We start from the raw sequence: 11,166 nt of genomic DNA, 5'->3' as shown, positions 1-11,166 counted from the left end.
AGATTTCGGCGCACGATAAAGATCCCCAGGTGGTCAAAATTAATACGGAGCCCTCCACTACGGCGCGCCTCATCGCCTGCGTTGCGTCGGCGCGTTAAACCCCACAATCAATGATCAATGAATGCAGGAAACATTTTACTCAACAATACAAGTTCTGGCAATGGTCTAATTAGTGTTGCATCATGGCCGCCATAAGAGCAGTCGTAGTTGATATCACCCATCCGGACCAACCGCTTCCGCTCACTGATTAGCCAGAGTCATTGTTTATTGTTGATAGTGACGCTGACTAGTCAGTGAGTGGAAGCTGTTTAGCGGGGCACATCAATCGAAGCACAGAAAAGAAACTATGGACGTGAGTATTCAACGCAAACAAAAAGAACTGAAAAGACAAAGCAAGATTGCAGAACCGCTCCTATGTCCTATGCTATCTGAGCCTGTAGCAAAACGCGGCATAGTGGTGACTGTCTTGGAACTGTGCGCTGGAACCTATCGGCAAATTCCGAGGCCGATACGGGCGCGGCGAATGGTGGCACGAAGCGGCCTGCCTCTTCTTCCCTGTTTGTTTGCTTGATGACAGAGCAAACAAAAAATCGCAGCATCTTTACTCCGTGCATGATGGCGAGGGTGTGGAATACAGGGACTCGAAATGACATCCAATTTTCGTCCCGAGTAACATCCGATTTCCGCCCCGATCGTCATTCGGTTTTACTGGCTTTGCCTCCGCTTGCCGCGCTTTCGTATTCGAGGAAGCTCGTTGTCTTCGTAGACGGTGAGCAGCAGCGTGACGCTTCTTACGTTCGTTTCCGTCCATGGCGGGAAGAGGGTGTGTGATTTCCGGAACCCCCTTATATACGCGGTGCACCGCGGCGCCATCTTGTGTTTACGCGAATCGCCATCTAGCGTAGTTCGATGCAGCCACTGTGTATTACAACTTGATCACAACCTTACAACAGCGGTGTTTTTACGCGTTTTCTCGTTGTTAGGTTATGTTTGTGGCTGTTTTCTAGTGTTTTGGAGTGTTCTTGTACCCTTTCAGGTAGTTTCCTCAGAGGTTTTCGCCTGATGGTGGTGTGCGCACGGATGGACGCAGACGGACGTTGCGATCTCCTAATGTACTCCGCACCGTTACAGGCGAGGGAGTAAGCGGTTTGACTCTCGGGTGCTAACTCACGGTCGTAGCCCAGTGGGTAAGACGACTGACACTAACTCTGCCTGGTCTACCATACAGAGGCTCGAATCCTGCCGGTGCCTGTGTCATTTCTTGCGATTGTAAATGGTATGCGCACGGACGCGGACGGATATTGTGGAGGTCCTAAGGTGCTCCGCACCTAAAAGAATATTCACAATATCACTCGAACAATTCTATCCCACTACTCATTCGATAGTTAACAACGCTAATTAATAGCTGCGGGTCTCAATGAGATATAATTTTTCTCCTTGAGGTATACAACGTTTATACAAATACGTAATCCGAGATGTTTTCGCGTCGTCCACATCTTTCGTTTCCTTTTTGGAGGTAGTCTCTATATGGACAGCACCCTGCGGAGCTACTTCCCCACGCTCGTTCTCCTGTTCCTCTTCACCTTCATCATCATCATCATCACCACCAGCAGCCTATCTACGCCCACTGTAGGGCAAAGCCTCTCCCATTAATCTCCAATTACCCCGGTCCTGTGCTAACTGCGACCAATTTATCCCGGCAAACTTCTTGATCTCATCTGCCCATTTAATTTTCTGCCGCCCCCTGCAACGCTTGCCTTCTCTAGGGATCAACTCTGTTACCCTTAATGACCAACGATTATCTTGCCTTCGCATTACATGCCCTGTCCACGCCCACTTCTTAATTTCTACTAATATATCCTTAACACGCGTTTGTTCCCTGACCCACTCCGCTCTCTTCTAGTCCCTTAACGTTACACCTATCATCTTCCGCTCCACTACCCGCTGAGTCGTTCTCAATGTAAGTTGAACCCTCTTAGTGAGCCTCCAAGTTTCTGTGGAAAAACGAAAAGGATAAGACTGAGGTTCATCTTCAGCTGAACCTTATGGTGAACTTTTCGGCAGACTTCCTTACCACTTGACCCATCCCCTGAACAGCACACTCAAAGCCCTACTTCGACCCTCCGGCCGCACTTCTGTTTCCCTTTCCTTGCGCCGATCCCGGGCTAACGCTGACCGCCCCAAGCAGGTTCAACTATTTTTCGACATTCTTTTTTCTGTACCTCATACCGCGCGGTATTGTAACACAGACATTTAAGGCTTTCGCCTTGGAAACTCCACTCTATCAGCCGCTTCCTTTGGGAAGCCCTGCAACGATGTACAGACGTAGGACCTTGATCACAATAATCCCAAAGATACGTCTACGGGGTTAATCCACATAATGCGTTGCCGGAAGCCATTTTGCTGGTACCGGTGAAGCTATAATCTGTATCCAAACTCATGCAGAAGTAAATAGGAAAGGCCAAGGCTTCCAGCCTTCAGCGGAACAAAAAATGCGCGCCAATCCACTCTGAGAAGCTGGTTGGAATGCGAAGCTCCAAACAACACCCACCACGATTACCCATGCGACGTCACCTGCCTTCACACACGTGGTTTTACAAAGAGTGAAACCAGAGACAAGTTAAATGCACTTAATCCCACACTTCAAATGAATCAATGCATGATTCATGAACGGTGGTTGGTTGAGTTGTTCTTGAAGCACATAAGTGGAAACTCTTTTTTGATTATAAAATTAAAGGAAGCACAAACCAGGTGTTAGACGATCTCACTTCCCCTCCGTCTCTGCCGCCGCCGACAGTGGTGACGAAATCAGCGGCAGATACGGAGACGTGAGATATCATGCGTTGGTGTGAGCTTCCTTGAATTTTTGTAAATCCTAGCGTGGACTAGTAGCTCTATAGGTAAGACAACAGGCTCTCGCTCCGTTTCTGTATTCGTTCCAGGTTCGATTCCTGGTGGTGCCAGTAGCTTCTTTTATTTGTTTGCGGGAGTTTTCTGTCGACACCAACGCTCGCTGTAGAACCCTTGGGGGTAGAGGCAACAAGCTTCTCTTAAAAAGGTTACATTGTCGTAGGCATATGCCAACTACTGAGAGGACCAAACAAACGTGGCAAAAGGTCGGGCGCAAAGTAGGACTTGTAGCGCCTAAGCAAGTCGAAAACTGTTGGCGGTCGGTGGTGTGGAAAATAACTCCCCCAATCCACGGTGGGAACGAAATTGGGCAGCAAGGCCAAAGGATTTCCCAAACACGCTTGGGCGAGTCGCAGTGCAGACGGGTGCTGGAAAAAAAGCACAACTATTTGCAGTTTAAGGATTAGCCCTCTGAGCAGTTAATTAGCCTCATGAAACTTCGAAAGACTACAGTCTTGTCCCAGCTGACAAAGCAGAGGCTGTCCGATTGATAGTGCTGTAACTTGAATGGCTAAGTATCGACGGCTTCTTGTTATTATTAGGCGATCAATGGATGAGGCATGTAGGCAAAAATTTTTGCCGTTGAACCGCGTACACAGGGCGACAGAATAAAATTTCTCAAGGCACTTGAGAATGCTTCCGTGCTTTGAATGCGAAAGCCTGCCGACACTTATTAATTTCTTCCCTGCTACATCGTATTTCCATCTATGTCTTCGCTTTCTTTCCCTATATCCCTGCTACAGTGGCGTCCGAATGTCATTCAAGCCTAATATCATTTGACTCTGAGGGGCTTCGAATGCCATTCAGAATCTGCAGTGCTCCACTGCAATTTCGATGGCATTTGAAAGCGTTAACAATCGCTCGCCGTGCTGCTTGGCGCTCAGGCTGCTGTCGAGTTGTGTTTTTACACACGAATGCAACAATCAAATTTAGCAGTAGTCTTTGGCAATATTATAAATAACGTATTCTTCGACACGGTTTTTCTTAATTAAAAATCACAATTAAGGTTTCTTGAGTACATTTGGGTGCATTTTGTGTGCTGTCTGGCCCACTGGTTTGTCACTTGCTCGCTATAGCACCTGTGCTTAGAGCACGGAATTGTTACACCTTGATATCACGATTTAAGTGAATAAAAAGTAAGCAAAGTCCCACAATTAGGAATATTTTGTTTATCTTACGTACGGAAGATTATATTTTTTTATTTCCCATTGAAGACGCTGTGCGCGACAGTGCTAGAAACGGCATCCGAGAGCCTTAAATGTCCCTCTCGGTGCTCATTTGGCTCGGATGTCATTTCAGCCGAATGACTTTTTAAAACCCAGTGAAGCAGCACGACTTCGCATTTGAGTAAATGCCAAGAAAATGCTGCGCGCTCGTGAGCTCGTGCCTCGCGGTGACCGCTGAGCGTTTCCGTCACGCCCAGTGGCTTTAACAAAAGAAGGACTGGCAAAAACCCCGAGGAGCGAGAAAATGCTGACCGCTCGTGAGCGCGTGCCTCGTGGCGACCGCCGAGACCCCGGCTTGCGCAGTGGCTTTAGCAAAAAAAAAAACTCAAGCGCTGTCGTCAAGCGCTACTGCGCATGTAATGATTTGCACGAGGAACACGGTAATATCGATGCTCATGACGATGACTACTACTAGCCCAGTGCAAAGCAACGACGGAAGATGTAAATAAACAATTTCAAACTTGTACAAATGCAGGTCCGATTCAGTGCTAACGTATAAAGAAAGCATGCATCTTCGCTACTGTTCAAGCCTCGCGAGACGTAGTGCAAGCTTAGACAGTTGAGCTGGTGGAAGACCACAATGCTGAGGATCACTTTGCATCCACAACTCGCATCGAAGAAGTGGACGACCTCTTGGATTCATATGACGACGATTACTAGCGCCGCAACTTTTCAAATAAACAATGACAGTGAATCCTAACTATGTGTCCGGCAATGCTCACCTACAACAGCTTCGTCATTCAAGTCTTGCGCGTGAGATCAAGATTCCCTGAATATTTATTCAAAATAACTGGTGTTTTGCAACTCGCTCAACAATATCTCGGCCCTGCGGGACGTTGTTCTCCCCACAAAAGTGTTGCCCAATTTTCCTTTCACCATCTGAACTTCAGCAGTGACGTAATCGGGAAAACAGAGTTGTCAGCGCGTTCACTCTATGTTATCATTAAAGTGGTACGATGAAGGAGTACTGGAAATGTTGCTGTCCTGATTCTTTGAGTTGTCTTAGGACGGCCGCTGCTAATCGCATAAATATTGTGTCGCCCTAAAGTGTGTGCATAAATGTGGCTGCTAAACGGCAACAAATTCATAAGTTTTCCCTATGATCTAGCATATTTGTCTAATGCTGGCATTAAAATCGATGTCATTGTAATTGGGATAAAGCCATCTTCACAATACACCAATCTTCTTTTTTTTTTCCCGTGGTTTCTTTAAGGTAAATATTTTTCCATTTTTAGTGATTATTTAACTTAGCGAATCGGTTCGCGAGCCGGCTCGGTGCGCAATTTAGCCGAACCAGAACTGAACCGGACCGAAGTTATATCATTAGAACTCGAACCGGTTCTTTTTTAAATGCAGAACATTTCTTTAACTCACATTTAGCGTCCGCCGTCCGTCCGCAAGAGCTCAGCGCGCAGGTGCGCCCTCTCCCCCACTCCTCCTCTCCCGCATCACGCTACCCTCCTCGCTCTCAACAACAGGTCCGCACCCCTCCCCCTACACTATATAAAAACAAAATAATAGTTATCGGCGCCTGGTTTCGATCCCACGACCCTGTGGGCGGAACGCGAGGTACATGGTGCTCTTCCCACTGCGCCACAAAAGCGACACAGAATCAAAGGGTACGAACGCGCCTTATATCCTTGACTCAATCAAACTACGTCAAGAAGCTGCTTATACACGGCAGCAGTTGCGTCGATCTCGTTTTCACCAGTTGCTGCAACGCACGACCACTGCTTAAAGGCCCCTTAACAGTACACTTTAGCGACCACGAAGCCGTCGTTCTCAGCGTCTAATACAACGACAACAGCAACAAATAAATAAATAACGACTTACAACAACCTACTCCTTGCCTTCACTTCTTGCGTCACAAAAAAAAAGAAAAATTGAGCCCATCTCTCCACGAGGGGGGACTCGAGTCGCAAAATCACGAAAGTAATAATTAATATATGAAAGAAATAATAATAATTAATAGTAATAAGCAATAATAGTTAACACATTCACTACCAGCCCACCACCACCCCCCAAACACTAACGTTAACGCAATACACCCACCCCCTACGCGACCCATTTACTCGAGTCCCCCCTCGTGGGGAGATGGGCCCAATTTTTTTGTTGTTGTTCGACACCAAGCCGTGAACCCCGGCTCCAAAGTAGAATTGTTTGGATCTGAGCGAGTTGGTGCACATTCGGATGAAAAATAAGTTTGAACTTAGAAGAACGCTAAAACACAACGTGAGAAATACAGGACAACGACCTGTCCTACATTTCTGGTCTTTTTGCGCTCATATAAGTTCAAGCTGATTCCCACCCGAATGTGCTCCAAAGTACGCGCGTAATGCATACGTCCAAGCAAAAAAAAAAAAAAAAAAAAAAGAACGCAACGGGTATCCCCAGAATGTAGAAAATGTTCAAACGGGTTTTTATTTTTATTTTATTTATTTATTGCAAAGAGAGGCGCGAAAACTGTGGACAGCGCCAGTAGCTTAATGAGCAAAGTGCCGGCGTTGTGCTCCTTTGTTGTCGGGAGTTCGAAGCCTCGGCGTCAGCGGACTGGATCAACACCACCTTGACTGGATACAGGAGGCTGCAAACATTCTAGCGGTGGCAGGAGAGGGGACGGAGGGAAGGAGAATGGGCGAAGAGGATTCCTTCAGTCAACGTCACACAACCAAAACTGCCCCCTTCCAGCACAGACGTCAATGGGAATCAGGGGTGGATACAGATGCCCACAAGGTCGGCGGTTCCAAATTGTCATGGTTTGTTTCCGGTTGCACACACAAGCTCTGCTTTTTTCATCAACATCTTGCAGACAACCATGTGGCCGGTTTAAAAAAGGCTTCCCCCTGCTGCCGGGCTGATACTCCTTGAAGAGGAACGACTAGCTGTGAGGAAAAAGTGATTTGCACGCTCCCACTAAGGCGGATGTTGAGTTAGCCAATATCAGACCTAACAGAAAAGTTAGAAGTCAGGGGCGCTTTGGTCGCCGCGGACGGTGATGGTGATCGCCAAGGTCTAAAAAATCACACCTGCCGAAAAGTTAATGTTCAATGTCGAGGGGCGTGGAAGAAGGCGATCGCCCAACCGCGCCCACCTTAAATCGGCCACTAATGGGTATTATAATCCACTAATTTCTTTTTCTTTAATTTCTCGTACACCTGCGGAGAGGCGTTTCTCTGCTGTGGTTGTTCATCCTTCGGTGACTGTTTGTTTTTCTGCCGGTCTATTTCCGATGCATTGTTGTAGGAATAAGGCACGATAGTTGCGGCCCCAAACAAAGTGTTCAGTTGTCCCGCCATCTCCTTTTCTTACCCAAATCGCGCATGAATGTAGCGCTTGTTGCCCGCAATGCACGGGAAGCGAGAGAGGCTTGGAGCCGAACGCAAGCCCAGTACAGTGGTTGAACCGCGGGAGATGCCGCTTATGTTCTTTGTTCGGGAGATCAACGACCCGCATGCCGTCTTCCTCATTCGGAGAGCCCCGCAAGTGCGAAGAGGGAAAGGAGGGCAGACAAAGGTGCGGTGGGGGGAAGGGGAAGAATGCCCCGTGCCATCGACGACGCGACGCGAAGCGCGGCTTCCGAACCTCTTCGAGCTTCTCGGGAGTAGCTTAGGCCGCCCCGTCTCGTCTCATTTTGCTGACCCGCGAACAACAGGCGTTCTTCACAATGCCTGTGGCTGCTTGCTCGCAGGCGCTTTGTCGCTGTCGTGCTAGTGATGGGGGAACAGGTGGCTGTGTTGTGTGCGCCTCCTTCCAAACCTTGGCCGCGTTCCATGGGTACCACATAACCGGTTGCCAGGCGTACAATGAGTCAATGACAGTATGAAAAGAAGAAAATAAAGAAGGGGCTCTCTGTTCCACGAAAAAGAAGCGGAATGGTAACCATGGATGCAAAACCTGGCAGTGATAACTGCAACGAAAGGGTGCTGCAATGCGTAAAAGGAGAAAACAGTTGCCTAAAGCTCGCCAGTGTTCGCTCGTGAACACTTTGCAGCATTCAGATGCTCGCTCCCTCAGCGGTGGCAGCACCGTAGGTAGTACTGTACGAAGCTCGGTGTCCAACGCACCGATCGACCTGACGAGTAGGGCGCTAACAACCACCTATCATGCGGCTTATCGCGCCGCCCTACCCGCATAGTGATCACAACGGCACCCCTGGGCGGCTCGGTTCAGACGGATCAGTTTCACCTTTATACAAAGGGAGACCAGGCAGCACCTTTCAAAATGACCAAATGTACTTGCCAGAAAAAAAAATGCCTGGTGGGGGCAGGTAAGACTGCGTGCGTTATTTGAACGCTAAACCATTGTAAACCATTGTGTTTATTGAATATGGATAATCAGTCGTGAGCCTCTGGGCGATATTCCTTTACGAGATAGGCACAAGTAGTGTCACTAGATCTTCCGGTGTGATGCATAACATTAATTAATAGGGGTGGGTGATTTATCGATTAACCTTCCTATTAATATAGTATACTTTAGCCGCGATTCATTTTTTTAACCATTTAATCGGTTGAAGTCATGTGAGCAAACTGAAACAAAAGGGCCGTGTTGAAATTGTGCGCAAGCGTATCGAGGGTCATATGTCATGTTCAAAAAACCCGTTTGACGTCACAACAGAAAAGGATGCAGGTACGCTCAGGGACAATCGTGATTAAAACCGAAAGCCTATAGCCAAGACAGACAAGAGAGTGGCTACTATGAATACAAATTTACGCTGTACAAAAATCGGCGAGCGGGCACTCGCACCTTCTCGCCGTTGTGTAAACTAACTCTGTTGAAAGTAAACCATGATTAATTGGCTTTCCTTGCAATTGCGGCCAGAGCCGATTTTTCTGATTCTGCAAAAGTGTGTGTGCGGAACGCGGTGATTAGCGCCTCGCCCGCATCAGCGCCATGATAATGACCTGCTTACCTCATCTCGAATGTATGTGAACAGGCCGACGAGCACGCACATTGATATTATTATTATTATTATTATTATTATTATTATTATTATTATTATTATTATTATTACCTTACATTTTTTCACAAAATTGTTCATGGTGACCTTTCTTGCGCAGACCTGCTTAACTGTTTAGAGTTTAGTGTACCACAAAGGCCCACCAGGTCGCATCGCCCGTTCTTGACCGCTGCGCGCAACTCCAATCATTCTCCTGTGCGCAGAATACAGAATTGTTACAACCGCTTCTTTGAACGCCTTGACATCTTTCAGAAATCCTTTACAGTTTACCGTACAACGCTGTTGAATACAGTATGTTAAACACCTATGATATGTCTGTCGTTCTTTTTTTTTTTTTCTGGAATTTGATTTCTCTGCGGTTGTGTCTATCCAACTGATAGTTGCCTATTTTTGAAACTGTTTACGGTCATTTGTTCGTTTTTTCATGTCTCTACACTCTTGCCGTTGTTTTTGTTGTATTACTGTCAAACTTTGTTGCTCTGCCTGTCGTGTGGCCTTTACGACGGGCAGAGCAACATAGGCATCTTCTTTTTTTATTTTTTACCTGTACCCAGGCTCCGCCTGTGCTTTATTTCTGTCACTTTCACTACTTCACTTTGTGTGTGTCTTCTCGCTTGTTTGTTTCTTGCTATATGTTTCTTGTATTTTGTTTTCATGTAACTACCCGTGCGCCAGCACTCAGGCCTCTGGCTGTTCCTGGGCACGTAAATAAACATGATTGATTGATTGATTGATTATTATTATTATTATTATTATTATTATTATTATTATTATTTTCCTCAACTTGAGTATGCATCTGTGATCTGGAATGGCATCTCTAATTCCTTAAGTAACGTAGTTGAGCGTGTCCAGAAAAAAATTCTAAGCGTTTACAACCATCGCTTCGCTAAAAATGACTCTGGCTCGTGTTCTAACACCGTTCAACTATTGTCACTGCCTTCACTTCGCTGCCGGCGAAATCGCGCCGATCTCTTCTTTCTTTTCAAGCTCGTTCACGGTACTATATCCTGTCCTATACTGCTCAACAGTATTAATTTTCGGATTCCGCGGAAGCAAACAAGAGAGAGCAGGCCGTTTATTGTAACTACCCGCCTCTCTCAGCACTCAACCCTCAACAGGATACAAAGTCCTTATAATTTTTATTTTCTTGACCTTGATGTTTTTGATGGGTCACAGTCATCGTTTTCCTCCAAGGTTTCTACCGTTATAAGATAACAGCACATGTGCAATTTGCTCTATCCTTCTCTTTTAGTTTATCTGGCGCATTGTTGTATGTATCTATGTATGTATGTATGTATATTATCTGACTTTTCGTCATTATCATTAGCTATTTCTCATACTGTGTTAATCTACTTTTGTCCTGTCATCCTAATATTTCTGTGCGCATTGTATCTCTGATAGTTTTCTTCTGAACAGTCATCTTGTTCTATTGTGTTATTCTTAGTTTTTTTGTTTCTTTTTTTTTTGTGCGCCAGCATCAAGACCTCTCGGTTGTTCCTGGGCACGTTAAATAAATGATTGATTGATTGATTGATTATTGTTATTGTTACTGACATCTTTCAGAAATCCTTTACAATTTACCGTACAGCGCTGTTGAATAGAGTATGTTAAACACCTATGATATGTCTGTCGCTCTTTTTTTTCTGGAATTTGGTTTCTCTGCGGTTGTGTCTATCCAACTGATAGTTGCCTATTTTTGAAACTGTTTACTGTCATTTGTTCGTATTATCATTTGTCTCTACACTCCGTTGTTTTTGTTGTATTACTGTCAAACTTTGTTGCTCTGCCTGTCGTGTGGTCTTTACGACAGGCAGAGCAACATAGGCATCTTCTTTTTTTATTTTTTACCTGTACCCAGGCTACGCCTGTGCTGTATTTGTCATTTTCACTGCTTCAATTTGTGTGTCTTGTCGCTTGTTTGTTTCTTGCTATATGTTTCTTGTATTTTGTTTTCATGTAACTACCCGTGCGCCAGCACTCAGGCCTCTGGCTGTTCCTGGGCACGTAAATAAACATGATTGATTGATTGATTGATTGATTATTATTATTATTATTATTATTATTATTATTATT

Source organism: Haemaphysalis longicornis, unplaced genomic scaffold (genome assembly GCF_048455015.1).
Source record: "Haemaphysalis longicornis isolate Haplotype H1 unplaced genomic scaffold, Haemaphysalis longicornis Haplotype H1 scaffold_2, whole genome shotgun sequence".
NCBI lineage: Eukaryota > Metazoa > Arthropoda > Arachnida > Ixodida > Ixodidae > Haemaphysalis > Haemaphysalis longicornis.
Note: the sequence above shows the minus strand (reverse complement) of the source record.